The 27,463-nt window shown below is 44.5% G+C and overlaps 1 pseudogene; it reads left to right on the top strand.

Moving 5' to 3' along the window:
- Positions 1-27,463, top strand: part of LOC118362170 (protein arginine N-methyltransferase 3-like) — a 75,676-nt pseudogene that overhangs the window by 17,365 nt on the left and 30,848 nt on the right.

Here is a 27,463-nt window from a genome sequence, read left to right as displayed (position 1 = left end):
ATAGGGAAAACTCCCCAGAAAGGCAGGGACCTAGGATGAAACCTAGAGAGGAACCAGGATCTGAGGGGTCCTTTTCTGGCTGTCCAGGTGGAGATTATAACAGTACATTGTCAAGATGTTAAAATGTTCATAGATGACCAGCAGGGTCAAATAATAATCAGTGGTTGTAGAGGGTGCAAAAGGAGTAAATGTCAATTGACTTTTTTCATAGCCGAGCATTCAGAGTTAGAGGCAGCAGGTACTCTAGAGAGAGCGAGTCGAAAAACAGCAGGTCTGGGACAATGTAGCATGTCCGGTGAACAGGTCAGGATTCCATAGCCGCAGGAAGAACAGTTGAAACTGGAGCAGCAGCACGGCCAGGTGGACTGGGCACAGCAAGGAGTCATCAGGCCAGCTAGTCCTGAGGCAAAGGCTCAGGTCCTCTGGGAGGGAAGAGTGAGAGAGAGAATTAGAGGGAGCAATACTTAAATTCACACAGGACACCGGATAAGACAGGAGAAATACTTCAGATATAACAGACTGACCCTAGCCCCCTGATACAAACTATTGCAGAATAAATACTGGAGGCTGAGACAGGAGGGGTCTGGAGACACTGTGGCCCCGTCCGAAGATACCCCCGGACAGGGCCAGGCAGGATAGAACCCCACCCACTTTGCCAAAGCACAGCACCTACACCACTAGGGGGATATCTTCAAACCACCAACTTACTACCCTGAGTATAGCCCACAAAGATCTCCCCCACGGCATGAACCCATGAACCCCCACGGCCAACCCGGACAGGAAGTACACGTAATTGACTCAACCCACTCAAGTGACGCACCCCACCTAGGGACAGCATGGAAGAGCCACCAGTATGCCATTGATTCAGCCCCCGTAATAGGGTTAGAGGCAGAGAATCCTTGTGCAGAGAGGGGAACCAGCCAGGCAGACAGCAACGACATCTAGGAATCTTTGGGTTGTCCAAGAATTTATAGCACGGCTTTTGATGATCCATGGTTGGGGTCTAAGTAGATTATTTGTTGCGATTGCAAACATAATAAAATGGTGGTCCGATAGTCCAGGATTATGAGGAAAAACATTAAGATCCACAATATTTATTCCACAGGGAAAAAACTAGGTCCAGAGTATGACTAGCAGTGAGTAGGTCCTGAGACATGTTGGACAAAACCCACTGAGTCGATGATGGCTCCGAAAGCCTTTTGGTGTGGGTCTGTGGACTTTTCCATGTGAATATTAAAGTCACCAAAAATGTGAATATTGTCTGCCATGACTACAAGGTCCAATAGGAATTCAGGGAACTCAGTGAGGAACGCTGTATATGGCCCAGGAGGCCTGTAAACAGTAGCTATAAAAAGTGATTGAGTAGTCTGTATAGATTTCATGACTATAAGCTCAAAAGACGAAAACGCAGTCTTTTTTTTGTAAATTGAAATTTGCTGTCATAAATGTTATAGCAACACCTCCGCCTTTGTGGGATGCGCATGGGATATGGTCACAAGTGTAACCAGGAAGAGCGGCCTCATTTAACACAGTAAATTCATCAGGCTTATTAAGCTATGTTTCAGTCAGGTCAATCACGTCAAGATTATGATCAATGATTAGTTCATTGACTAACTGCCTTGGAAGTGAGGGATCTAACATTAAGTAACCCTATTTTATTTTGGGATGTGAGATATCACAATCTCTTTCAATAATGACAGGAATGGAGTAGGTCTTTATTCCAGTGAGATTGCTAAATCGAACACCGCCATGTTTAGTTTTTCCCAACCTAGATCGAGGCACAGACACAGTCTCAATGGGGATAGCTGAGCTGACTATAATGACTGTGCTAGTGGCAGACTCCACTAAGCTGGCAGACTGGCTATCTCATTGTGGAGCTAGAGGAGTTAGAGCCCTGTCTGTGTTTATACGTATGTAGGATAAGGGCACGCCTCCAGCTAGGATGGAGTCTGTCACTCCTCAGCAGGCCAGGCTTGGTCCCGTTTGTGGGTGAGTCCCAGAAAGAGGGCCAATTATCTCCAAATTATATATTTTGGGAGGGGAAGTGGACCTGCCCCCTGGTAAACAGTGTATGGTCGCTGGATGATCCTTTCAAGTCTAATACTACGTGTAATGGAGTCGCCAATCACTAGGGTTTTCAATTTGTCAGAGCTATTGATGGTAGGCTGGACACATGACATTTTTAACAATGCTTTTTTCTGATTAAAAATAATTGTTCAGTGCATGCACCGTAGAGCCCAGTTTCATAATATGACCATATTTCCCAGCTGTAGGCCTTATTTTAGGGCATTTTTCATCCTGCCAGCTCCTATTAGTTCTATTAAGAACAAATTCTTATTTACAATGACGGCCTACTGGGTAACAGTGGGTTAACTGCCTTGTTCAGGGGCATAACGACATATTTTTACCTTGTCAGCTCTAATATTCCATCTAGCAAACTTTTGGTTGCTTACCCAACGCTCTAACCACTAGGCAACCTGCCACCCAAAAGGTGCAGATGTTTACTTTCTACACAAGTTATTTTTTTCCAGTTTCGTCCATCGAACAGATTGTAGTGTTAAAATAAAAAGGATACATTTTTTTGTGTCATTTAGGCGAAATGGAATTCTAAGCATCACTCTAGTCAAAACAGGCTCTGCGAACGTTCAATCCCATTCATTTGCTATGGGCTCACGCTAGTATTCCAGCTCAGCCAATGTTCTTCTGCCGTTTTTCAGCCGTGGGGGAATTTTGACTTGTTCTATTGTCCAGCCTAATGGTGGGAGGCTTCGACGGCTCAGACCCTGTAACGGGTAGAGGAGAGACCTGAGAAGGCTTGGCCTCTGACTCGTTGCTTAATGGGGAGAACTGGTTGACAGTTTCTGTTGGCTGAATGAGAGACACCAGTTAAGCATTCTGGCAGCATTTCCTTCCAGAAGCCATGAGAAAATTGTCCTGCTGCGTGGACTGTGTGAGGGGATTTATACTACTATCTGTACTTATTGGTGGCACAGAAGCTGATTCATCCTTTCCTACACTTAAATTACCCTTGCCTAACAATTTTGTCTGAAGCTGGGCTTGTAGCACGGCTATCTTTACCATAAGGCGATTGTTCTGCAGTATATTACGAGTACAGCGACTGCAATTAAATTGCATAATGTTAATGTTACTACTTAGTGTAAAGCTTCTGTGTGTAGCTGGTGAAATGAGTCAGGCGCAGGACAGCATATATGAGTAATGAAAGCAATTTTACTCAAAAATATCAAAATACACGTTGTATAAATACAAGGCCACAAATACGAACTGCAATACAATAAACAATTACTCACAAACAAACATGGGGGCACAGAGGGTTAAATAAATAACAAGTAATTGGGGGATTGAAAACAGGTTTGTAAGACACAGAAAAAAACAAATGGAAAATGAAAAGTGGATAGGCGATGGCTAGAAGGCCGGGGGCATCGATCGCCGAACGCTGCCCTAACAAGGAGAGGGACCGACTTCGGCTGAAGTCGTGATGCTTAGCTTCGGCTGGTGGAGGTCCTGTAGAACCATGTCCAAATAAAGCGTCCGATGTGAAAAATTTTAATGAAAAAAGTAGAGTGAGGGAAAAGTAAAAATATAAAATAGTGATGCACCGATTTAACATTTTTGGACAATACCGATATCTGATATTTCCTTTGCCAAAAAAAACACACCACATTGACCTAAAAATGATTTTGTTGCCATTTACGTATGTCCCCGTTACCAGTAAAACGTAATCAAAACATATTTCTTTCACTTACTTGCTGTGCTGTTTCATTGTTCATTTGTTCAGTAGTTTCATTCTCAACCAGGATTTCTATGGGAACGCCGTTTGGGTCTTTGCGTGTCAAAAAAAACTAAACACTATTTGACGTGTCAAATAAGCTGGTTGACCAATCAGGACCTGAATATGACTGCAAGTCACATAATAATTTAACGTGTTCATACATTTTTAAGACGTAGGTATTACACATTGATTACACTATTACTATTTCATATGTCACAACGATTCATCGATATGAATGCTATGATGCTGGTAAAATTGTCTCGTGCACCTACAGTGCTGGTCATAAAAAAAGCTAGCTCGCTCATGGATACAAACAATGTTCTTCCCCAAAAACATAGCAAAATGACAATAGCTATAGTTGGCAGTAGCTATAGTTGGCTAGCTAACTATTTAGCTAGGTGTCATCATCTAAAATAACCCTAATTTATAAGACATTTATTATTTGACTAAAGGTGGTCGGACCCATCTTTTTGTATTTATTATGGATCCCCATTTAGCTACTCTTCCTGGGGTCCAGCAAAATTAAGGCAAGTTTATATGAACCTTGGCGTGATCCTGGACAACACCCTGTCGTTCTCAACTAACATCAAGGCGGTGGCCCGTTCCTGTAGGTTCATGCTCTACAACATCCGCAGAGTACGACCCTGCCTCACACAGGAAGCGGCGCAGGTCCTAATCCAGGCACTTGTCATCTCCCGTCTGGATTACTGCAACTCGCTGTTGGCTGGGCTCCCTGCCTGTGCCATTAAACCCCTACAACTCATCCAGAATGCCGCAGCCCGTCTGGTGTTCAACCTTCCCAAGTTCTCTCACGTCACCCCGCTCCTCCGCTCTCTCCACTGGCTTCCAGTTGATCGCATCCGCTACAAGACCATGGTGCTTGCCTACGGAGCTGTGAGGGGAAGGGCACCTCAGTACCTCCAGGCTCTGATCAGGCCCTACACCCAAACAAGGGCACTGCGTTCATCCACCTCTGGCCTGCTCGCCTCCCTACCACTGAGGAAGTACAGTTCCCGCTCAGCCCAGTCAAAACTGTTCGCTGCTCTGGCTCCCCAATGGTGGAACACACTCCCTCACGACGCCAGGACAGCGGAGTCAATCACCACCTTCCGGAGACACCTGAAACCCCACCTCTTTAAGGAATACCTAGGATAGGATAAAGTAATCCTTCTCACCCCCCCCCCCCTTAAAAGATTTAGATGCACTATTGTAAAGTGGCTGTTCCACTGGATGTCATAAGGTGAATGCACCAATTTGTAAGTCGCTCTGGATAAGAGCGTCTGCTAAATTACTTAAATGTAAATGTAAATGTTATATAATTTAAAAACTGTCACGCCCTGACCTGAGTATTCTGTTTTCTTTATATATACTGCTCAAAAAAATTATAGGGAAAAATATAGGGAACACTAAAATAACACATCCTAGATCTGAATGAATGAAATATTCTAATGAAATACTTTTTTCTTTACATAGTTGAATGTGCTGACAACAAAATCACACAAAAATTATCAATGGAAATCAAATTTATCAACCCACGGAGGTTTGGATTTGGAGTGACACTCAAAAGTGGAAAACCATACTACAGGCTGATCCAACTTTGATGAAATGTCCTTAAAACAAGTCAAAATGAGGCTCAGTAGTGTGTGTGGCCTCCACGTGCCTGTATGACCTCCCTACAACTCCTAGGCATGCTCCTGATGAGGTGGCGGATGGTCTCCTGAGGGATCTCCTCACAACCTGGACTAAAGTATCCGCCAACTCCTGGACAGTCTTTGGTGCAACGTGGCGTTGGTGGATGGAGCGAGACATGATGTCCCAGATGTGCTCAATTGGATTCAGGTCTGGGGAACGGGCGGGCCAGTCCATAGCATCAATGCCTTCCTCTTGCAGGAACTGCTGACACACTCCAGCCACATGAGGTCTAGCATTGTCTTGCATTAGGAGGAACCCAGGGCCAACCGCACCAGCATATGGTCTCACAAGGAGTCTGAGGATCTCATCTCGGTACCTAATGGCAGTCAGGCTACCTATGGCGAGCACGTGGAGGCCTGTGCGGCCCCCCAAAAAATGCCACCCCACACCATGACTGACCCACTGCCAAACCGGTCATGCTGGAGGATGTTGCAGGCAGCAGAACGTTCTCCACGGCGTCTCCAGACTCTGTCACCTCTGTCACGTGCTCAGTGTGAACCTGCTTTCATCTGTGAAGAGCACAGGGCGCCAGTGGCGAATTTGCCAGTCTTGGTGTTCTCTGGCAAATGCCAAACGTCCTGCACGGTGTTGGGCTGTAAGCACAACCCCCACCTGTGGACTTCGGGTCCTCATGGAGTCTGTTTCTGACCGTTTGAGCAGACACATGCACATTTGTGGCCTGCTGGAGGTCATTTTGCAGGGCTCTGGCAGTGCTCTTCCTGCTCCTCCTTGCACAAAGGCAGAGGTAGCGGTCCTACTGCTGGGTTGTTGCCCTCCTACGGCCTCCTCCACATCTCCTGATGTACTGGCCTGTCTCCTGGTAGCGCCTACTTGCTCTGGACATTACGCTGACAGACACAGCAAACCTTCTTGCCACAGCTCGCATTGATGTGCCATCCTGGATGAGCTGCACTACCTGAGCCACTTGTGTGGGTTGTAGACTCCGTCTCATGCTATAACTAGAGTGAAAGCACCGCCAGCATTCAAAAGTGACCAAAACATCAGCCAGGAAGCATAGGAACTGAGAAGTGGTCTGTGGTCCCCACCTGCAGAACCACTATTATATTGGGGGTGTCTTGCAAATTGCCTATAATTTCCACCTGTTGTCTATTCCATTTGCACAACAGCATGTAAAATGTATTGTCAATCAGTGTTGTTTCCTAAGTGGACAGTTTGATTTCACAGAAGTGTGATTGACTTGGGATTTACATTGTGTTGTTTAAGTGTTCCCTATATTTTTTTAAGAAGTGTATTTTGTTAAGGTCAGGGTGTGACATGGGTGATGTATGTGTTTTTATACTGTCTAGGGTTTTTGTAGGTTTATGGGTTTGTTTACCATCTAGGTGTTTATGTATGTCTATGGTTGCCTAGATTGGTTCTCAATTAGAGGCAGCTGTTTATCGTTGTCTCTGATTGGGAACCATATTTAGGCAGCCGTCTTCTTTGGGTATTTCGTGGGTTTTTGTCTGTGATGTTGCATGTTTGCTCTCAGTGTTTATAGCGGTCACGTTCGTTTTGATGTTTTGTTTGTTTAGTGTACTTCGTGTTATTTTCATTATTTTCGTATCACGCGAATCCATTGGTCTCCTCACTACGACGTTCATGACAATAACATTACAATACATTCACAGATTTCACAACACACTGTGCCCTCAGGCCCCTACCCCACCACTACCACGTATCTACAGTACTAAATCCATGTGCATGTATAGTGCGTATGTTATCGTGTGTGTGTCCATGTGTCTGTGCCAATGTTTGTTGCTCCACAGTCCCCGCTGTTTCCTAAGGTGTTTGTTTTTATCTGTTTTTTTAAATATAATTGTACTTTTCAGTTACTTGATGTGGAATAGAGTTCCATGTAGTCATGGCTTTATGTAGTACTGTGTGCCTCCCATAGTCTGTTCTGGACTTGGACTGTGAAGAGACCTGTTGTGGCATGGGTGTCTGAGCTGTGTGCCAGTAGTTTAGACAGACAGCTCGGTGCATTCAACATGTCAGGTTTTACTTCAATACCTCTCATAAATAAAAGTAGTGATGAAGTCAATCTCTCCTCCACTTTCAGACAGGAGAGATTGACATTCATATTATTAATATTAGCTCTCTGTGTACATCCACGGGCCAGCCGTGCTGCCCCTTTCTGAGCCAATTGCAATTTTCCTAAGTCCTTTTTTTGTGTCACCTGACCACACGACTGAACAGTAGTCAAGGTGCAATAAAACTATTGTTGATAGTGTTGTTAAGAAGGCAGAGCATCACTTTATTATGGACATACTTCTCCCCATCTTAGCTACTACTGCATCAATATGTTTTGACTTGACAGTTTACAATCTAGTGTTACTCCAAGCAGTTTAGTCATCTCAACTCGCTCAATTTCCACATGATTTATTACAAGATTTAGTTTAGGTTTAGGGCTAGTGAGTGTTTTGTTCCAAATACAATGCTTTTAGTTTTAGAAATATTTAGGAATCACTTTTTCTTTGCCACCCACTCTGAAAATAACTGCAGCTCTTTGTTGAGTGTTGTAGTCATTTCAGTCGCTATAGAACACCCTCTGTGTTCTGTTAGATAAGTAACTCTTTATCCACATTATAGCAGGGGGTGTAAAGCCATAACGCATACGTTTTTCCAGCAGCAGACTATGATTGATAATGTCAAAAGCTGCACTGAAGTCTAACACGACAGCCCCCACAATAATTTTATCATCAGTTTCTCTCAGCCAATCATCAGTCATTTGTGTAAGTGCTGTGCTTGTGGAGTGTCCTTCCCTATAAGCATACTGAAATTATTTTGTCAATTTTTTAAAACTGTGAATGAGCATTGTAACTGGTCAAACACCATTTTTTCCAGAAGTTTACTAAGGGTTGGTAACAGGCTGATTGGTCGGCTCTTTGAGCCAGTAAAGGGGGCGTTTACTATTCTAGGGTAGTGCAATGACTTTAGCTTCCCTCCAGGCCTGAGGGCATACGTTCTCTAGTAGGCTTAAATTGAAGATGTGGCAAATAGGAGTGGCAATATCATCAGCTATAATCCTCAGTAATTTTCCATCCAGATTGTCAGACCCCGGTGCCAATACTTTTTTCACCTCTTCTACACTTACTTCACGGAATTCAAAAGTACAATTCTTGTCTTTCAGAATTTTGTCAGATATACTTGGATGTGTAGTGTCAGCGTTTATGGCTGGCATGTCATCCCTAAGTTTGCTTATCTTGCCAATGAAAAAGTAATTAAAGTAGTTTGCAATTTCAGTGGTCTTTGTGATGAGAGAGCCATCTGATTCAATGAATGAAAGAGGCGAGTTGGCTTTTTTCCCAAAAATTTCATTTAAGGTGCCCCAAAGCTTTTTACTATCATTCTTTATATAATTTATATTCGTTTCATAGTGTAGTTTATTTTTGTTTTTATTTAGTTTAGTAACATGATTTCTTAATTTGCAGTACTTTTGTCAATCAGTTGGGCTGCCAGACTTAATTTGCCATATCTTTTGCCTCATCCCTCTCAACCATACAATTTTTAAATTCCTCATCAATCCAAGGGGATTTAACCGTTTTTACAGTAATTTTCTTAATGGGTGCGTGCTTACTAGCACTTGGTTGGTCTATAGCAGCTTCCCACAAGAATTTGCTTTAGGTGAGGCAGATGAACCTCTAGCCATATTACTTCAACAATATTTAACATTTGATCGTCTCTAAGCTTTACAGGAATGTGGTTCTGAATATAGACCGCAACACCACCTCCGTTGGCATTTCTGTCTTTTCGGTAGATGTTAAAACCATGTATTTGTCACGACTTCAGCCGAAGTTGGCCCCTCTCCTTGTTGGTCGAAGTCACCGACCTTCTAGCCATCACTGATCCTCTTTTCATTTTCCTTTGGTTTTGTCTTGTATCACACCTGGTTTTAATCCCATTCATTACATGTTGTGTATTTAACCCTCTGTTCCCCCTCATTGTCCTTGTCGGTGATTGTTTGTTTGTAAGCATTGTGCAAGATATGTTCTGGTGTGCGACGGGTTTTGAACCCACTTGTAGTATTTTGTATATACTGAGTTGTTTGAGCACTTATTAAACTGCTCCGTTTATACCAAGGTCGATCTGCGCCTGACTTCCCTGCCACCAGCGCGCACCCTTACAGATTTGCTACAATTGCATTATCTAGGTGAGTTTCAGAGAGTCAGAATATGACTGTCATCTGTTACAAGCAAGTTATTGACTTCATGGACCTTCTTAGGCTACATATGTTAATATGGGCTATTTTTTAGCAATTTTCTGGGTTGCTTGATTGTTTTTAATGCTTTACTGGAAAGCTTATCAGAGGTAGACTTACTCATGTTATTTACATTGGAGCTGAGCTCTGGTTTATAGGCTCATGATTACTGATTACAATAGCTGTAGGATAAACAGTTGTTTTTGGTGCAATTAGGAGTACTGAAGTTAAATTACTTACATTGTGTTTGCCAGTGCCTCTAAGATCATGTACATTATATGCAGCATTATGATGACTCATTGTCACAATGGTAGGGGTTAACTGAGCTGGTCTTGGATCATTTACCAGTCAGTTTCAACGCAGCCTTGAAATGCGTGGACAGAGTCCAGGAGCCAAGATGATTTGGATGGACTCCGTCATTCCTGTAGAGTATCTCCAGCAGTGCTACATTCGTCTTTTAGCCAGATGTGTAACTCCAGCACTCTACTGAATCGTTCACACCTGTGGCCCAACAATTACTATATAAACTAGTAATATTATCAACCATGTGTAGTTAACTAGTGATTATGATTGATTGATTGTTTTTTATAAGATAAGTTTAACGCTAGCTAGCAACTTACCTTGGCTTACTGCATTCTCGTAACAGGCAGGCTCCTTGTGGAGTGCAATGAGAGGCAGGTGGTTAGAGCGTTGGACTAATTAACTGTAAGGTTGCAAGATTGAATCCCTGAGCTGACAAGGTACAAATCTGTTGTTCTGCCCCTGAACAAGGCTGTCAACCATCCTGCACTTGGAGGGAAGTGTGCAGTCCCCCTAGTTTCCAGCATCGATCTCGGTACCAGCTTCCACACCACGACCTACCTCCGTTCCATCGGAGCCTGTCCGTGGAAACCCCTGTCCCTCCCTGAGCACTTCGGCTGCGCATCAGCAAGATGTAAGGGGTTTCCGGAAAAGACAGGGTTGCCACCCTCGAGGTCGAATCCTACGCTTCACCCTCTTCCGCTCGGTGTTTGATCATCCTGTGGAGGGCCGAGAGGAGGGTGAGCGTCTACTCCGACTACACCAGGGATCTAGGACTGCCATGAAGTTCCGGACCATCGCGGCCTCCACCGGATGGAACGAGTTGGCTCTGGTCACTGTTTTCCGCAACGGACTGCGGGAGCAGGTACAGCTGGAGTTAGCCTGCCATGATGACAACCTGTCATTTGACCAGCTCATCAGCATGGTGATCCGGTTGGACAACCTCCTGCGGTCCAGAAGAAGATCTGCACAGAATTCAAAGTCCATGGCTGCCACTGCTCCGTGGCCAGAGCCGATGACCTTCCCCCCTCCCAGGGGAACACCACCATTCTAGGTGTTGTGGACCGGTTTTCCAAAGCTTGTCACCTTCCTCTGCCTGGGCTTCCGTCGGCCATGCAAACCGCGGAGGCTCTTTTTACGCACGTCTTCCGGGATCCCGGAGCATATTGTGTCCGATCGTAGCCCTGAGTTCACCTCATGGGTATGGAAGGCATTCATGGAACACCTGGGGGTCACGGTCAGTCTCAACTCCGGTTATCGGCCTCAAGAAAATGGGCAGGTGGAGAGGGTCAAACAGGAGGTGGGAAAGTTCTTGCGTGTGTTACTGTCAGGATCGGCCGGGGGAGTGGGCGGATTTTCTACCTTGGGCAGAATATGCGCAGAATTCCTTCCTCCACTCCTCCACTAACCCCAACACACACTGGAAAGGAGTGAGGTATCAGCCGGCCCTGCCACCTTGGCATCCGAGCCTGACCGAGGCTCCTGTGGTGGACGAGTGCTTTCGGTGCACTGAGGAGATCTGGAACACTGCGCACACTTGTTTCCAGCACGTTGTGCTTCGGCACAAGGAACAGGCAGACTGCCACCGCAGTGAGGCGCCTGTTTTCTCCCCAGGCGACTGGGTCTGGCTCTCCACCCGGAACCTGCCCCTCCGCCTGCCCTGCCGGAAGCTGAGCCCGCGGTTTGTGGGGCAGTTTAAAGTCTCGAGGAGGGTTAATTAGGTAACGTACCGTTTACAACTCCCTGTTGATTACCGCATTAGCCCAACCTTTCATAATACAAAAACAATACGGGTCAAAGTTATTGGCACCCCTGTTATCCACTTGCAAGGATAATGACACAGCTTTTTTCTCAAATGTTTTAAGAGATTGGAGAACACGTTGGGAGGGATCTTAGCTCATTCCTCCATACAGAATATTTCCAGATCTCTTGATATCCTTCATCTGCTCTTATGGAATGCCCCCTTTAATCCAAACCGCAGGTTTTTAATTGGGTTTAAGTCTGGAGACTTGTTAATTTTGTGGTCAATTAACCATTTCTTTGTGGATTTTGATTACTGCTTGGGGTCAGTGTTTCTGCTGCATTCATTAACTGTGGTGCTGCCATGCCCTAGAAATATGGAACATGAAAAAATATGTTTTGCTGAGGCGCACTTTGAAGATGCTAAAACAGTCCACATGTACTTTTCCTCTGCAAACAAAACGAGTAATGAATAGAAAAATCAGACATCCCATAGTAGAATACTTTATATATTTACCTAGTCGGCTTGTTGTTGTGTGTTCTATGCGAGATAAGTATTAATGCGTTAAATAAACATTGACACGCAGTCAATGCATACCAATTCTTACAATTGTGGGCAAAACAGCAGTTTTAATGTCCATTGTTATAAAGAGGGGGATCCCAGCTTTCCATTCCTACTTGATTTATTTCTCAACTCTTAAATATGTGTGAACTACATAATTTTAATCCCAGAGTTTTTAGCAGCAGCATTGTTACGCATGTGACCACTCAGCAATTTGCGATGAATGCATAGGGGGTAGTGGGGCTAAATGGAATACTGGGTAAAAACTTTTGGGGGGGTTGGGGTGAGTGACAAAATTGTAATGAGACAGATTATATTTTTAGTTGAGCAAGAGTAGTGGCAACCAGGGAAGGTGTTAGGGGGGAGAAATGGTGACATGAAGTGGTTTCTGTGAGAAGTACAGGCAGGGGGCGTGTTACCCTAACACACATATGTCAGAGTCAAGGCCCGCGGGCCACATCCGGCCCGCGAGAAGGTTTTTTACGGCCCCTGGGATGATCTTGATTTATTATTAGAACCGGCCCGCAGACCGCAGCAAGCCGGCAGCCCGCAGATCTTTTACACGCACCAATACTACATTTCCCACAATGCAACGGTGACGCACCGAGCAGTAGGCTGCTTCATTTCAATATTTATTGGCACAGCAGTTGTCAGCATCGAAGATACGGGAAAAGATGCAAGAGGAAAACGCGACAGGTGAGCTGACAGCTTATCATTGTATCATACACCAGGAAGCGTTGTGCGGTAAAGCCTTGAAAATGGAGCATGTAATGAGCATCATCACGCGCACAGTTAACTTTATCAGAGCCAAAGGTTTGAATCACCGCCAGTTCAAGGCATTTCTGACGGAGTTAGAAACGGAGCATGGTGATTTGCCTTATCACACAGAGGTGCGATGGCTAAGCCAGGGAAAGGTGCTTCAAAGATGTTTCGAGCTTCGTGAGGAGATTTGTCTGTTCTTGGACAGCAAAGGGAAAGACACAACACAACTCCAAGACGAAATGTTTCTGTGTGAAATGGCTTTTCTGTGTGACATTACGAGTCATCTGAATGCAATGAACTTGCAGCTGCAGGGTCGGGATCGTGTCATCTCTGATATGTACAGTACAGTGAATGCATTTAAAACCAAACTGACTCTGTGGGAGACGCAGATGCGGAAAGAAAATTTGAACCACTTTCCCAGCTGCCAGACCATGAAAGAGAAGCTCTCTACCAGTGCGTTCCCGAGCGCACAGTTGGCTGATAAAATAGGTATGCTTGCCGCTGACTTTCGACGCCGATTTGCTGACTTTGAAGCACAAAAAAGCAGGTTGGAACTGCTCGGTAACCCATTTGCTGTTGACGTGGAAAGCTCACCACCAAACCTCCAAATGGAGTTGATTGACCTCCAATGCAATGATGCACTGAGGGCAAAATATGCGGCAGTGGGTGCTGCGGAGTTCGCCCGTTTCCTCCCCGACACAATGCCCCAGCTGCGCATCCAGGCTGCTCAAACGTTGTCTATGTTTGGCAGCACATACCTGTGTGAACAACTGTTTTCTTTGATGAACTTGAACAAAACATCACACAGAAGTCGACTTACTGCTGAACACCTCCACTCAATTCTGAGGATTTCCTCAGCTCAGAGCCTTACCCCGAACATTGATGAACTTGTGGAAAAGATGGGACACCACCAAGTATCACCCTCAACCTCAAACAAGTGAACATTACTGTGCAATCACATATTTAGAGTTTTTACTCAGTTCAAGTTTAAAAGTTAAAGTTTAATATTTGTTTTCACTGCATGTTACTTCTCCTTAAACAAAGTGTTGTTTTTGATTAATAGATTTTTGCACTTTATTTTATTGTATTTCAATCCAATTATATTTTAAAAATATTTCAGTTGAGTGGATGATAGAAAATTGCTATTATTGTTTTTTTCTTTGAAGTAAATTTAGCCCACTTTTGCTAAAATAGAAAATATAGGCTACTGATGGTGCCTTGAATACCGGTTTCTTTCATTTAATGTTCATGTTATGGGGATTTTTATATAAAGGAAATTTGTCTTTTGTGTCTGTTGAAAATTAAAGATTACTGACAGAGCCATAAGAAAATATTGCTTTATTTATCTGATCATATTGGAATATATTTGTTAGGTTTTCAGTAGGTTCAATTAGGTTCACTAGACTATATGCGTCATTTAAAAATTTTTCAATGAACATTCGAACAGTCCGGCCCTCGGCTTGTAGCTAAATTTTTTATTTGGCCCTCCGTCCATTTGACTTTGACACCCCTGCCCTAACAGGTCGGGCTACATTATATTCACTGTGTTTATGCAAGTTTTTTGGGACATACAATTCATCAGTAGGATGCTAACTAGTTAAAAGATTGGCAACAACATGCATCAGACTATTTATAGCTGTCACGCCTTGGTCTTAGTATTTTGTGTTTTTGTTATTTATTTGGTCAGGCCAGGGTGTGACATGGGTTTATTTTGTTGTGTTTTATTGGGGTTTTAGTAGGCGTTGGGATTGCGGCTGAGTAGGGGTGTCTAGCATAGGCTATGGCTGCCTGAGGCGGTTCTCAATCAGAGTCAGGTGATTCTCGTTGTCTCTGATTGGTAACCATATTTAGGTAGCCTAGGTTTCACTGTGTGTTTTGTGGGTGATTGTTCCTGTCTCTGTGTTTGTAGTCACCAGATAGGCTGTATAGGTTTTCACATTTCCGATTGTTGTTTTTGTATTGTTCGTGTTTTTTTCGTCATTAAAGATGTATCGAACTAACCACGCTGCATTTTGGTCCGACTCTCCTTCAACAGACGAACGCCGTTACAATAGCCACTATGCTGCATCAGTTGGGCTACAGGTGTTAATGCTTCTTGCTAATATCATTCCTGATAATATGGGCTATATGCATGGTCCAATATGTTAAAATAATGTAAACAAATTATCTTACCAATATGTTATTGGCCTCATTTCTGGATGTATAAATTATAAATTGGGAGTAGAATGTCCTTTTTAACAAGTCACCAGAACTTAGCTTCTCTGTCCAACATAAAATTATACGGACCACAGACCCACAAAACAAGAGTATCATAATGCTTTCTTTCACAGCAAATTTGGTTCTGATGTTGTACTCACACGATTGCTGTGATTTATTAGGAAACACATTTGAGTCTTTGCTTCAGCAAACACATTTGAAATATATTTTCAGTTGGAAAGTACACTGCTCAAAAGTCGCAAATTCGCCACTGCCGCCCTGTGCTCTTCACAGATGAAAGCAGGGTCACACTGAGCACGTGACAGACGTGACAGAGTCTGGAGACGCCATGGAGAATGTTCTGCTGCCTGCAACATCCTCCAGCATGACTGGTTTGGCGGTGGGTCAGTCATGGTGTGGGGTGGCATGTCTTTGGGGGGCCTCACAGCCCTCCATGTACTCGCCAGAGGTAGCCTGACTGCCATTAGGTACCGAGATGAGATCCTCAGACCCCTTGTGAGACCATATGCTGGTGTGGTTGGCCCTGGGTTCCTCCTAATGCAAGACAATGCTAGACCTCATGTGGCTGGAGTGTGGAAGGAAGGCATTGATGCTATGGACTGGCCCGCCCGTTCCCCAGACCTGAATCCAATTGAGCACATCTGGGACATCATGTCTCGCTCCATCCACCAACGCCACGTTGCACCACAGACTGTCCAGGAGTTGACGGATGCTTTAGTCCAGGTCTGGGAGGAGATCCCTCAGGAGACCATCCGCTACCTCATCAGGAGCATGCCCAGGCTTTGTAGGGAGGTCATACAGGCACGTGGAGGCCACACACACTACTGAGACTCATTTGGACTTGTTTTAATTACATTACATCAAAGTTGGAACAGCCTGTAGTGTGGTTTTCCACTTTAATTTTGAGTGTGACTCCAAATCCAGACCTCCATGGGTTGATAAATTTGATTTCCATTGATTAATTTTTGTGTGACTTTGTTGTCAACACATTCAACTATGTAAATAAATGTATTTCATAAGAATATTTCATTCATTCAGATCTAGGATGTGTTATTTTAATGTTCCCTTTATTTTTTTGAGCAGTGTATATTCCCTCCCTAGTAGTATGTTGACTAGCACATTTCCCTCTCCAGTAGCGTGTGGACTAGCACACTCCCTTCCCCAGTGTAGTGTAGACTCTCAGTAGAGGTCTCTGTGACCTCCAGCTACCTTTTTATTTGTTTCAGGTGGTTGAGTTCAATAAAGCGGGTGTCAGTCGGCCTGGCCCGTAACTCACATAATTTAGTACACCATGACTGACTCTCTTCTCCCCTGCCTCTCGGCTCTTCCACAGCTGCTCTCTAAACTACTGCTAGTGCAACCTCTTTCTTAATGAACAGCATTTCCCTTACTCAGACAAAACAAGCAAAAGTTGCTTAATTGGCAGGAGGGATGGGGCAACTTCTTATTGTGCGAGGTGCTCAAGTTCCAATCTGTTAGTCAAAACCCATAGAACGCTGTGAAGCACAGAGCCAGAGCGCTGACTTCTTTTATAGCATGTTACTTTACAGCCACTGCATTCCAATTAAGGCATTTATCAGTGCCCAAATCTGCCATTTTCAACCTGTATACAGGTACGAGTGTAAGTGGCTACTACACTCTCACCTGCTGTGTGTTCTATAACACCTACACCCGTTTTATACCAGCTTTCTCCTAGCACCACCAATGAAAGGACAGTGCTTCCAAACCAAACTCATTTTACCACCCGTAGACCACCAAGCACTCTCCTCATTCGGCATATGCCTGAATGTAGCTTTGAGTTAGGGGCCATTATTGTCTGTTATTATTACCATTATGCACGGGAGTGTTGTATAAGCAAAACAATGGGATTGCAGGAGAGGGGACTTTTTAATTTTACAGCCCACTGATTCGCTGTCGGTGTGTGTGTGTGTTGGCATGCAGGCACTGTCACACTAGGCCTCCCAGCGCGGCAGGACAAAGGTGAGGACATGACATTGTACTCCAGATGCACACCTATACCGACACATGCACACGCTCACACACACATACACACACCTCAAAACCCCTTCCTCTTCTTCCAAGACCCACTCATTTCATCAGAACCGCTCAGCTGCTCAGCTGGTGTGTGGACGTGTGTGTAATCACAGTGCCTGTGTGTAGTATCTGTCACTACCCCACCGTGGAAGTTAATGTACAGGGATGCAAACTTGCACCTTTTGGCGAAATTCACCTTTTTGAATCCAAAATAGGTGACCTACATGCTTCTTGTAGATGTGATGAGAAAAGTTTTGGGGGGGGGGGGTCACTACTGGTTGTAGGCGAACGAGTGATGCGCGTTTGGAGCAACATTGGCTGTATCCCAGGCTCAGCCAATCGTTCACATAACAGAATGCAGCACGCGACTGAAGAGAGAAAAGACAACCAATTTGCTAGTTACATCATCAGCGCTTGCACGATAACGAAGAGGTAGGTGAGAAGCCTGACCATGGAGACGGGGGTGAGAAGATGATGAAGTATACCTCATGAGCTACAACCGAAAAACAACTGGCTTTTGGAAAGTTTGAGGTGAGGGAAAAGTGTGGTGGAACAAGTATTGTTAGCATTAAGTATCTTGCTAGCTGGGTTGAATTCTCCGTTAGCTAGCCAGAGAAATGTTGAGCAACAAAATTTACCTGATCAAATAATTGAGTTTATAGTGTGAAAATTAGCTGGCTAATAGTCAGACAGCTAACGTTAGCGCATTTGATGTTGTAACGTTAGCTAGCTAACGTTAGTAACCTAACCAATTCGCTATAGTATTAACTGGTTTACGACTCCTTGCCTTTCCTCAAGTTACAACGTGTTAGTTGCTTATTGGACCCTGGCAATCTGTGTGAAATGTTAGTTTGTTAGCTAGTTAACTAGTTATCTGTGAATGGATATTTTCCCTCTAGAGTATGTGGTTAATTTTCAGTATGAGGGAATTAGGTGAAAATGAGGCGTTGCTTGTTAAACAAGTGGATTCAGGGTTGTAGTATAGCTGGAGCTGGGCCTGGCTTAAGCTGGATGCCACCATAGAGGTGAAAGGAACACCACACACTTGGCCTCTTTCTCACTTTTTCAGTCAGTGGATTAAAAGGGGTATGCCAGGTGTACTGTCTGCCTGAAAGAGATAAATTATGCCAACAAAGGGTAGCATGCTCTGCTGGCACATTGTAGAACATATGTCCACAGGCTGAAAGTGTACAATGTAATAATGTGTAGCCCAAAGAGATTGCTTTTGTTGTGTTGAACTTGACAGTAACACGTGTGAGTGAGGGGGGGGTTATTAAATTTTTTTACTTGGTGACCGTTATTTTTGCACACATGTAGCCTTGTGCACTTGATCGATAACCACTATAGTGGCCACTATAATAGAGCAAAATAGAATGCCTGTTTGTTTCATTCTATTTCTACATTAAGATGTTTTTTTCCCAAGTGCAAAATGTAGATGTGTGTGGCCATAATAAAGGCTGTCATGGCTACCTGCAATATTAGTGTATTGTCTTTTTTCTCAAGACTTGAGTGTCATTTGCAGTAAAGTCTAAGCAACAAATAACATTGGATTGCTTACTTTACATATTTGAGCTTTGAGTTAGTTTCCCACTTTATTTTACACACAGAGACTGATCATGTAGATCACATTCTTTGTTGTTTAATTAGTTAAAACCTGTATTTCCCCCTAGCAGGGATTCAGTGCAAAACAAGTCACGTTTTTGGGCCCTCAACAGTTTTGTAATGAATTTCCTCCTCCTCCTCCGAAGAGGAGAGGCGAAACGGATCAGAGAAACCCAGGCCACCTAAGTATGATTCTCAATCAGAGACAACTAATGACACCTGCCTCTGATTGAGAACCATACTAGGCCGAAACATAGAAATAACCAAAACATAGAAAAACAAACAGACTGCCCACCCAACTCACGCCCTGACCATACTAACTAAATACAAAACACAGGAAATAAAGGTCAGAACGTGACAGTACCCCCCCAAAGGTGCGGACTCCGGCCGCAAAACCTTGACCTATAGGGGAGGGTCTGGGTGGGCGTCTGTCCGCGGTGGCGGTTCTGGCGCGGGACGCGGACCCCACTTCACCATTGTCTTAGTCCGCTTTATTGTCCGCCTCCGTGGCTTTCTCACCATGGCAACCCCTCTCAATGACCCCACTGGACAGAGGGGCAGCTCGGGACAGAGGGGCAGAAGCTCTGGACAGAGGGGCAGGGGCTCTGGCGCCTCTGGGCTGAGGGGCTCTGGCGCCTCTGGGCTGAGGGGCTCTGGCGCCTCTGGGCTGAGGGGCTCTGGCGCCTCTGGGCTGAGGGGCTCTGGCAGCAGCGCCGGACAGGCGGGACGCTCCGGCAGCAGGGCCGGACAGGCGGGAGGCTCCGGCAGCGGCGCCGGACAGGCGGGAGCACCTGCAGGGAGGAGACAGAGAGACAGCCTGGTGCGTGGAGCTGCCACAGGAGGCAGAGGCGCCGGACAGGCGGGAGGCTCCGGCAGCGGCGCCGGACAGGCGGGAGGCTCCGGCAGCGGCGCCGGACAGGCGGGACGCTCCGGCAGCGCGCCGGACAGGCGGGACGCTCCGGCAGCGGCGCCGGACAGGCGGGACGCTCCGGCAGCGGCGCCGGACAGGCGGGTGCACCTGCAGGGAGGAGACTGAGAGACAGCCTGGTGCGTGGGGCTGCCACAGGAACCACCAGGCTGGGGAGACCTTCAGGAGGCTTGGTGTTAGGAGGAGCCTGAAAGACCGGGCTGTGAGGGAGCACTGGAGCTCTGGTGCGCAACCTTGGCACCACTTCCCCAGGCTGGACAACTACTCTAGCCCGGACCCTCCAGAGTGCAGGCACAGGTTGAACCGGGCTGTGGGTAAGCACGGGAGATCTAGTGCTTACTACACGCACCTCTCCCCTAGGCTCCACTCCCACAGTTGCCCGGTACGAGCGGAGCGCAGGCAGAGGACGCACTGCACCCTCCCAGCGCCCCGGAGACACAGCACGCAGAGCCGGCGCAGGATAACCTGGACCAAGACTGCGTACCGGCGACCAGACCCGCTGAGTAGGCACCATACGCCCTGGCTCAATGCCCACACTCGCATGGCACTCTCGGGGGGCTGCCCTATAGCGCACCGGGCTATGGACACGCACTGGCGACACCGTGCGCTTAACCGCATAACACGGTGCCTGACCAGTAATGCGCTGCTTATCATGAACACGAGGAGTGAGCTCAGGTCTGCTACCTGGCTTAGTACCACACCTCGTGTGCCCCCCCCAAAACATTTTTTGGGGCTGCCTCTCGTACCTGTCGCACTGCCGTGCTGGCTCCTCATATTGCCGCCGCTCAGCTTTCGCTGCCTCCAGCTCTGCTTTGGGGCTGCGATTTTCCCCCCGTGCCCAGGGTCCCCCGTTCAGTATCTCCTCCCATGTCCAGGAGTCCTGTGATGGTGGCCTCTGTTGTTGATGCTGCTGCTGCTGTCGTCGCTGTCCTTTACCACGCCGCTTGGTCCGATTTTGGTGGGTGATTCTGTAATGAATTTCCTCCTCTTCCTCCGAAGAGGAGAGGCGAAACGGATCAGAGGACCAATACGCGGCGTGGTAATTGTCCATGGTTCTTTTTTAATGCGTAAAGGTACACATGAACAAACTAACAAAAAAAACAAGAAATGTGAAAACTCAAAACAGTCCTATCTGGTGCACACACAGAGACAGGAACAATCACCCACCAACACACAGTGAAACCCAGGCCACCTAAGTATGATTCTCAATCAGAGACAACTAATGACACCTGCCTCTGATTGAGAACCATACTAGGCCGAAACATAGAAATAACCAAAACATAGAAAAACAAACATAGACTGCCCACCCAACTCACGCCCTGACCATACTAACTAAATACAAAACACAGGAAATAAAGGTCAGAACGTGACAAGTTTGCATCCCTGTATATAAGGATATGTAATTAAAATTTGAACCCGACTGATTAGGGCTGTGACGGTACACATTTTATGGTCTTTATTAAACATGTTGAACTCTAACCACGCTGCGCTTTGGTCTGATCCTTCATCCACAGAAGAAAACCATTACAGGCACCCGGGAAACCTTTCGGTTACTGGCTCAACGCTCTAACCACTAGGCTACCTGCCTCCCAACAATGGAGTGAAAATAAAGATATATGCTTACCTTGTCTGTTGGCTTTTCTGCACATATATATTTTTTAAATGCAGATCCCATTTTTACGCACGAAACCATTCAAATTAAGTCTCCCACTTTTCACTAAATATTTGTATAAAGTCACAAACCATGCTGCTGAGGTCATTCGATAGCAGTGGCATTGACACAATGTAGCCTCAGCTACTGAAGAGGCAGTTTACAAGATTAAATCAAGACAGGAGCATTTGAGTCTAAATAAAGAGACGGAGTCCAGACGGGCTACTTTAGGAACATTTTTGAATGGACATGTAGGCATATAGAGAGAATCAGCACACTCACACACGCACACTGCTGTAAAAGCACGCTTTAATCAAAGCCACACAAGCAAATATTTATTCTTTCCTTAAAACGTTTTTAAAAACCAAGGCCTACCTTAGGCTTTACTGAAAGTAGGCTATAAGATAATGAATTGACAATGAAAGTATGGAGTATTGTATTTTGAATGGATGTTTAAAAAAAAACTACTTAAAAAAACAACAACATTTAAATGACTGTCGATTTACTGTGTGAGGTGAATAAAAAATGACAGAACTTTCCTACATTTGACATTTGCAAGAAGCAGGCCAGGTGCTTCCATGTGTGCTCAGGAAAAATTTACAAGACAGAGAAGGAAAATAAATCCAATTTTATTGGTCACCTACATATATAGTGCATTCGGAAAGTATTCAGACCCCTTCCCCTTTTCCACATTTTGTTATGTAACAGCCTTATTCTGAAATGGATTCAATTCTCACCCCCCCTCATCAATCTACACACAATACCCCATAATGACAATGTGAAAACAGGCTTGAAATGTTTGCTAATTTATAAAAAACTACTGAAAAAACTAATTTACGTACGTTTTCATACCCTTTACTATGAGACTTGAAATTAAGCTCAGGTGCATCCTGTTTCCATTGATCATCCTTGAGATGTTTGTACAACTTCCATTGATTTGACATGATTTGGAAAGGCACACACCTACCTTGTCTTGTTAAGTTCCCACCGTTCACAGTGCATGTCAGAACAAAAACCAAGCCATGAGGTTGAAGAAATTGTCTGTAAAGCTCCGAGACAGGATTGTGTCGAGGCACAGATCTGGGGAAGGGTACCAACAAATTTCTGCAGCATTGAAGGTCCCCAAGAACACAGTGCCCTCCGTCATTCATAAATGGAAGAAGTTCGGAATCACCAAGACTCTTCCTAGAGCTGGCCACCCAGCCAAACTGACTAATCAGGGGAGAAGTGAGGTGGGAGGTGACCAAGAACCTGATGGTCAATCTAACAACTCCAGAGTTCCTCTGTGGAGATGGGAGAACCTTCCAGAAGGACAACCGTCGCTGCAGCACTCCACCAGTCAGGTCTTTATGTTAGAGTGGCCAGACGCAAGCCTGCTTGGAGTTTGCCAAAGGGCACCTAAAAGACTTTCAGACCATGAGAAACAAGATTCTCTGGTCAGATGAAACCAAAGATTGAACTCTGGCCTGAATGCCAAGCATCACATCTGAAGAAAACCTGGTACCATATCTATGGTGAAGCAGCATCATGCTGTGGGGATGTTTTTCAGTGGCAGGGACTGGGAGACTAGTCAGGATCGAGGGAAAGATGAACGGAGCATGATTTTAACCTGTTTCAGAGTGCTCAGGACCTCAGACTGGGGTGAAGGTTCACCTTCCAACAGGACAACAACCCTAAGCACGCAGCCGAGACAACGGAGGAGTGGCTTCGGGACAAGTTTCAATGTCCTTGAGTGTCCCAGCTAGAGCCTGGACTAGAATCTGATCTAACATTTCTTGAGAGACCTGAAAATAGCTGTGCAGCAACGCTCTCCATCTATCCTGACAGAGCTTGAGAGGATCTGCAGAGAAGTATGGGAGAAACTCACCAATACAGGTGTGCCAAGCTTGTAGCATCATACCCAAGAAGAATTGAGGCTGTAATCGCTGCCAAAGGTGCTTCAACAAAATACTGAGTATAGGGTCTGAATACTTATGTAAATTTGATGTTTAAAAATGTCTAAACTGTTTTTTCTTTGCCGTTATGGAGTATTTTTTGTAGATTGAGGGAAAAAATAATTTGATACATTTTTGAACAGGGCTGTAATGTAACAATGTGGAAAACGTCAACAGGTCTGAATACTTTCCGAATGCACTGTATTTAACAGATGTTATTGCGGGTGTAGTGAAATTCAACAATGCAGTTGTATCACATTCTCATTGCTCACATGGAGCGCAAAAATTATGGTATGAAATAAATCAAAACTTGTTTCTCACAAGTGTAGCAGGTTTTGAACTCTGCTAACAACGTTTCCACTCTGAAAATGTACAGTGGTAAATTACTGTAACACATGCATTAACATAAATGAATGTAACCTAATGACTGGTATAAACATAAAAATGCATGTTTTACAAATGGTAGGCTACCAAATGGGTATTCATAGGTTACTATTCTACTTTGCGGGGCTAGGAGGATGGCATTTTTTTTGTATACGGCAGCATTTCGCCCAGGACCGGTCCTGATCAGCGTTGATTAGTCTATATAATAAGAAAATATTCCGTATCAAATTATACCATGCCAGGTTGGAGAGGATTGGCTCATTGTCCATTTGACACATTAGTGCATTATAGGCTTCAGAGCCAGAACAACATTGTCGGCTGCTGTTGAATAATTCATGAATAGTCAGACATAATCCAACCTTTTTATTTATTTACTAGCAAGCAATAAAAATGAGCCACGCATCATTTTTTAAAATGTATTGAAATGCCATAGCCTATAGCCCTCTACACCCCCGCGCATCTAGCAATTAGCTGGTCGAGAAAGTTGGAAAGAGGAGATGTAGAAAGTTGAATAGATAGAGTTAGCGAAACAATTGCTTATAATCATTAGTAAACATTCCCGCTGTTAGGTCAAGTTCAACTACATGCAAATAAAGAGAAAAATATATACAAAAATGAATATAGGCCTATTTAAACGCTTTTGCTGGTTATTTTATTTTCATGCCGGTCTCTATCCATAACCGTCAGTTACATGGTTATTCAATTACTGTCACAGCCCTACGACAGATATGCTATTTTGTGTCCAATTCAGATTTGTTTTGGGCGGGGGGGGGGGGAAAACATACAAAACATACAAATAATGAAACATTTTAAAGTTACATTTTTCTACACTGAATTCTCATAAATTGCCATCCAAAAGAGGAAATATCCAATAACTATGTTGAGTTCTTACATTGTGACAATAATGACGCATCATGATTATGGTTCAGATAAGTGTTCTGATAAGCATTAGATTCCCTTTTTCCACCCTATTTCGGCCGATACCGATATAGCTTTAAAAAGCCTTTATCGACCGATTTAACGTCTGTGAACTGATATTGTTCGGGCTCTAATTAAAATGGTTGCTGTACGCCAGACAGGAATCTCGCTCTCACTCGCACATGTGTTTAAATGAGAAAACAGGATGAGTTCATTTACAATCATTGCCTTTGAAAAATGGGAGATTATTGATGGATTACAAGGCATTTTATTATATAGATAATCTGACTGAATTGTCTGATTAGTCGAGTGTTGCATTGAGAGCTATACTGTTGTTTAATTCTTCAACCAGCTGCACTGGAAGCCATGCTCACAGATAGGAATACTTTAGGAACAGCACCCTGATGGAGATTTGAAGACTGAACCATATTGGTTTTTAAAGGAATGTTCCACTCAAAATACTATCGAACTCTTGTCATTGGCTGGTCTCGTTGTAGTGTAGTGCTGCCACCCCCAGACCACATTTGTCCCTGGAGGCAGCAATTCCATCCCCCATTCCCCAACTCACATTCTCTGCTTTGTCCCTCTCATCGATCTCACAATCTACATTACTATCCTAAATTTGTCAATAAAATTTTAAAATACCTTAACTATACACTCAGTGGCCTGTCTGTAGGACCGAACCATTTTTGTGAACAGGGTGGTGTACCTAATAAACTAACCATTGAGTGTATATAATATAGATTTTTTGGGGGCTGTAGAACATTGGGGAATAAACTATGCTTTATTTATAAGGAGCACGTGTGCACCTAAATTGAAAAATATAGGCGCACACAAAGAGATTTATAAACACAATTACAAATATTTGAGGTAATAAAGCTAGAATCCAACATTTTTCTAGGTGCAACAAATCCAGGTGCATTAAGGTGCCTATGTGAGTTAAATAGACTCACCGTAGAGCCTTGTACCTCCACGGGAGTTGTGGCATAATCCTGCTACTCCGATACAGATGGATTTAGGATGATGAGACGTGTGTATTTAACCACAAGGGGTACAGGATTAACACCACAAGCAACCAGAAGAATGTCTCTCTCTCTCTCTCTCTCTCTCTCTCTCTCTCTCTCTCTCTCTCTCTGTGTCTATGTCTGTCTCTCTTTCTCTAACACATACACACACTCTCTTTCGCTCTCTTTCTTTTGGTCATTATCTCTTTCTACCTCTTAATGCCCCTTTACACCCCCCCACTCCCCTCCCCCAGTGTCCTGGCATTGTCCTCTAAATTACCCCAATAATGAGATTACAGTGTTTCCCACTCCTGAAGGGAGGGAGAAAAAGGGAGGTAGAGAAGGGGGATAGAGAGAACGTTAGAGAGTGATTCTGGGAGGATGTGATAGCGAGCGAGAGGGAGCGGGTGATAAGGATCAGCGCTGCAGAAATGCACTCTTGGGCCATGAGTAATTATTCTGTCCCCAGTAACATTAGCTGTCATGATAATGGAATATGCACAGAGATTGATACCCTGGGTTGCCGGTCAGAAAAGGAAGGATCATTTAAACAGGGTGCACTCTCGTAGTCACCACATCAGTACAGACTCGAATGTATTGTGTATACACACACCTCTTCTGTACACACACGTGCTCTGGACGCACACACGCACACGCACACACACACTGGTCAGGTTGGGTGTTTGTTAACACACAAACCTCTGCGTGAAAAGGCCACAGGGGAGGAACAATTATGTCCTGCTTACCCAAAATGGCTTGGCTTTTGACCAATGTTAGAGTAGTAGGTTGGGTATATGTCGGAACAAATTCACTGTTTGCTGTGCCTCAACTACGGGGACTTTTTTTATACTTGTGAGAGATAATAGACCACTTAATAAGAATAGCAGTCCTAACCTTAGAATATTACACAAAAGCCGTGTGTTGTTAGGAGATCATAGTACAGCTATTGATTTGTTACCATGATACATTAAGATAAGAAAATGAAACTCTCTGGCTGTAATTTTGGACTATCGCATAGTGTCTTGTTTCATTATTGCAATAAAAATGTTTTGAACAGGAAAGATGACATGTTTTTTCTTTTAATGTCTCATTTCCTCTTAGGTCGAACCAGCTGTAGGACAGGGTCACTCTGATAAAGGGCAGGATAGAGGAGGTCAAACTGCCCCTTGAGATGGTGGACATCATCATCTCAGAATGGATGGTCAGTTCACTGTTAGCACTCATTATTTTAGTTGTTTATTTTAGGTTCAGTTATCACTTGAATAATTACAGGTTGTGGTTTTAAAAAATGTGATGGACACTCCAAAGATACTGTATCTTTTTCTAAATATTTCCTGAATCGTCTTGAATTTAAATGGAAATTCCCCCAAACCCTGTAAAATTGGAACAATATCTCAACATACATTATAGAAACCTCCCCATCAGTAGCAGCAGCTGTGACTATTTTAAACATGGCATCTTCAGAATTAGCCCCGGCCATGTCCCCTCCTGAATACTTAACCAGGGAAGCATTGTTACTTGGAGTCGCTCTGAGTACTGATGCCCATTTGTCAGCCAGATCCTCGTCGGCGATATGGACGTAGGGGTTGAAAGTTGACCACCACTGATGTCATCCTTAATTCATGAGCAGGCCGTATCTGTCCTCACTCACGTCCCACCCCAGGGGGGTCACAGAACAGAGCATTGCGGTTCGCACGGACGCTCACACCGTTACAAGGGGAAATAGTAATTCACAGAGTGACGC

The sequence above is a fragment of the Oncorhynchus keta genome, chromosome 2 (genome assembly GCF_023373465.1).
Source record: "Oncorhynchus keta strain PuntledgeMale-10-30-2019 chromosome 2, Oket_V2, whole genome shotgun sequence".
Classification (NCBI taxonomy): Eukaryota; Metazoa; Chordata; class Actinopteri; order Salmoniformes; family Salmonidae; genus Oncorhynchus; species Oncorhynchus keta.
This window is presented reverse-complemented; position numbering and strand designations above follow the sequence as displayed.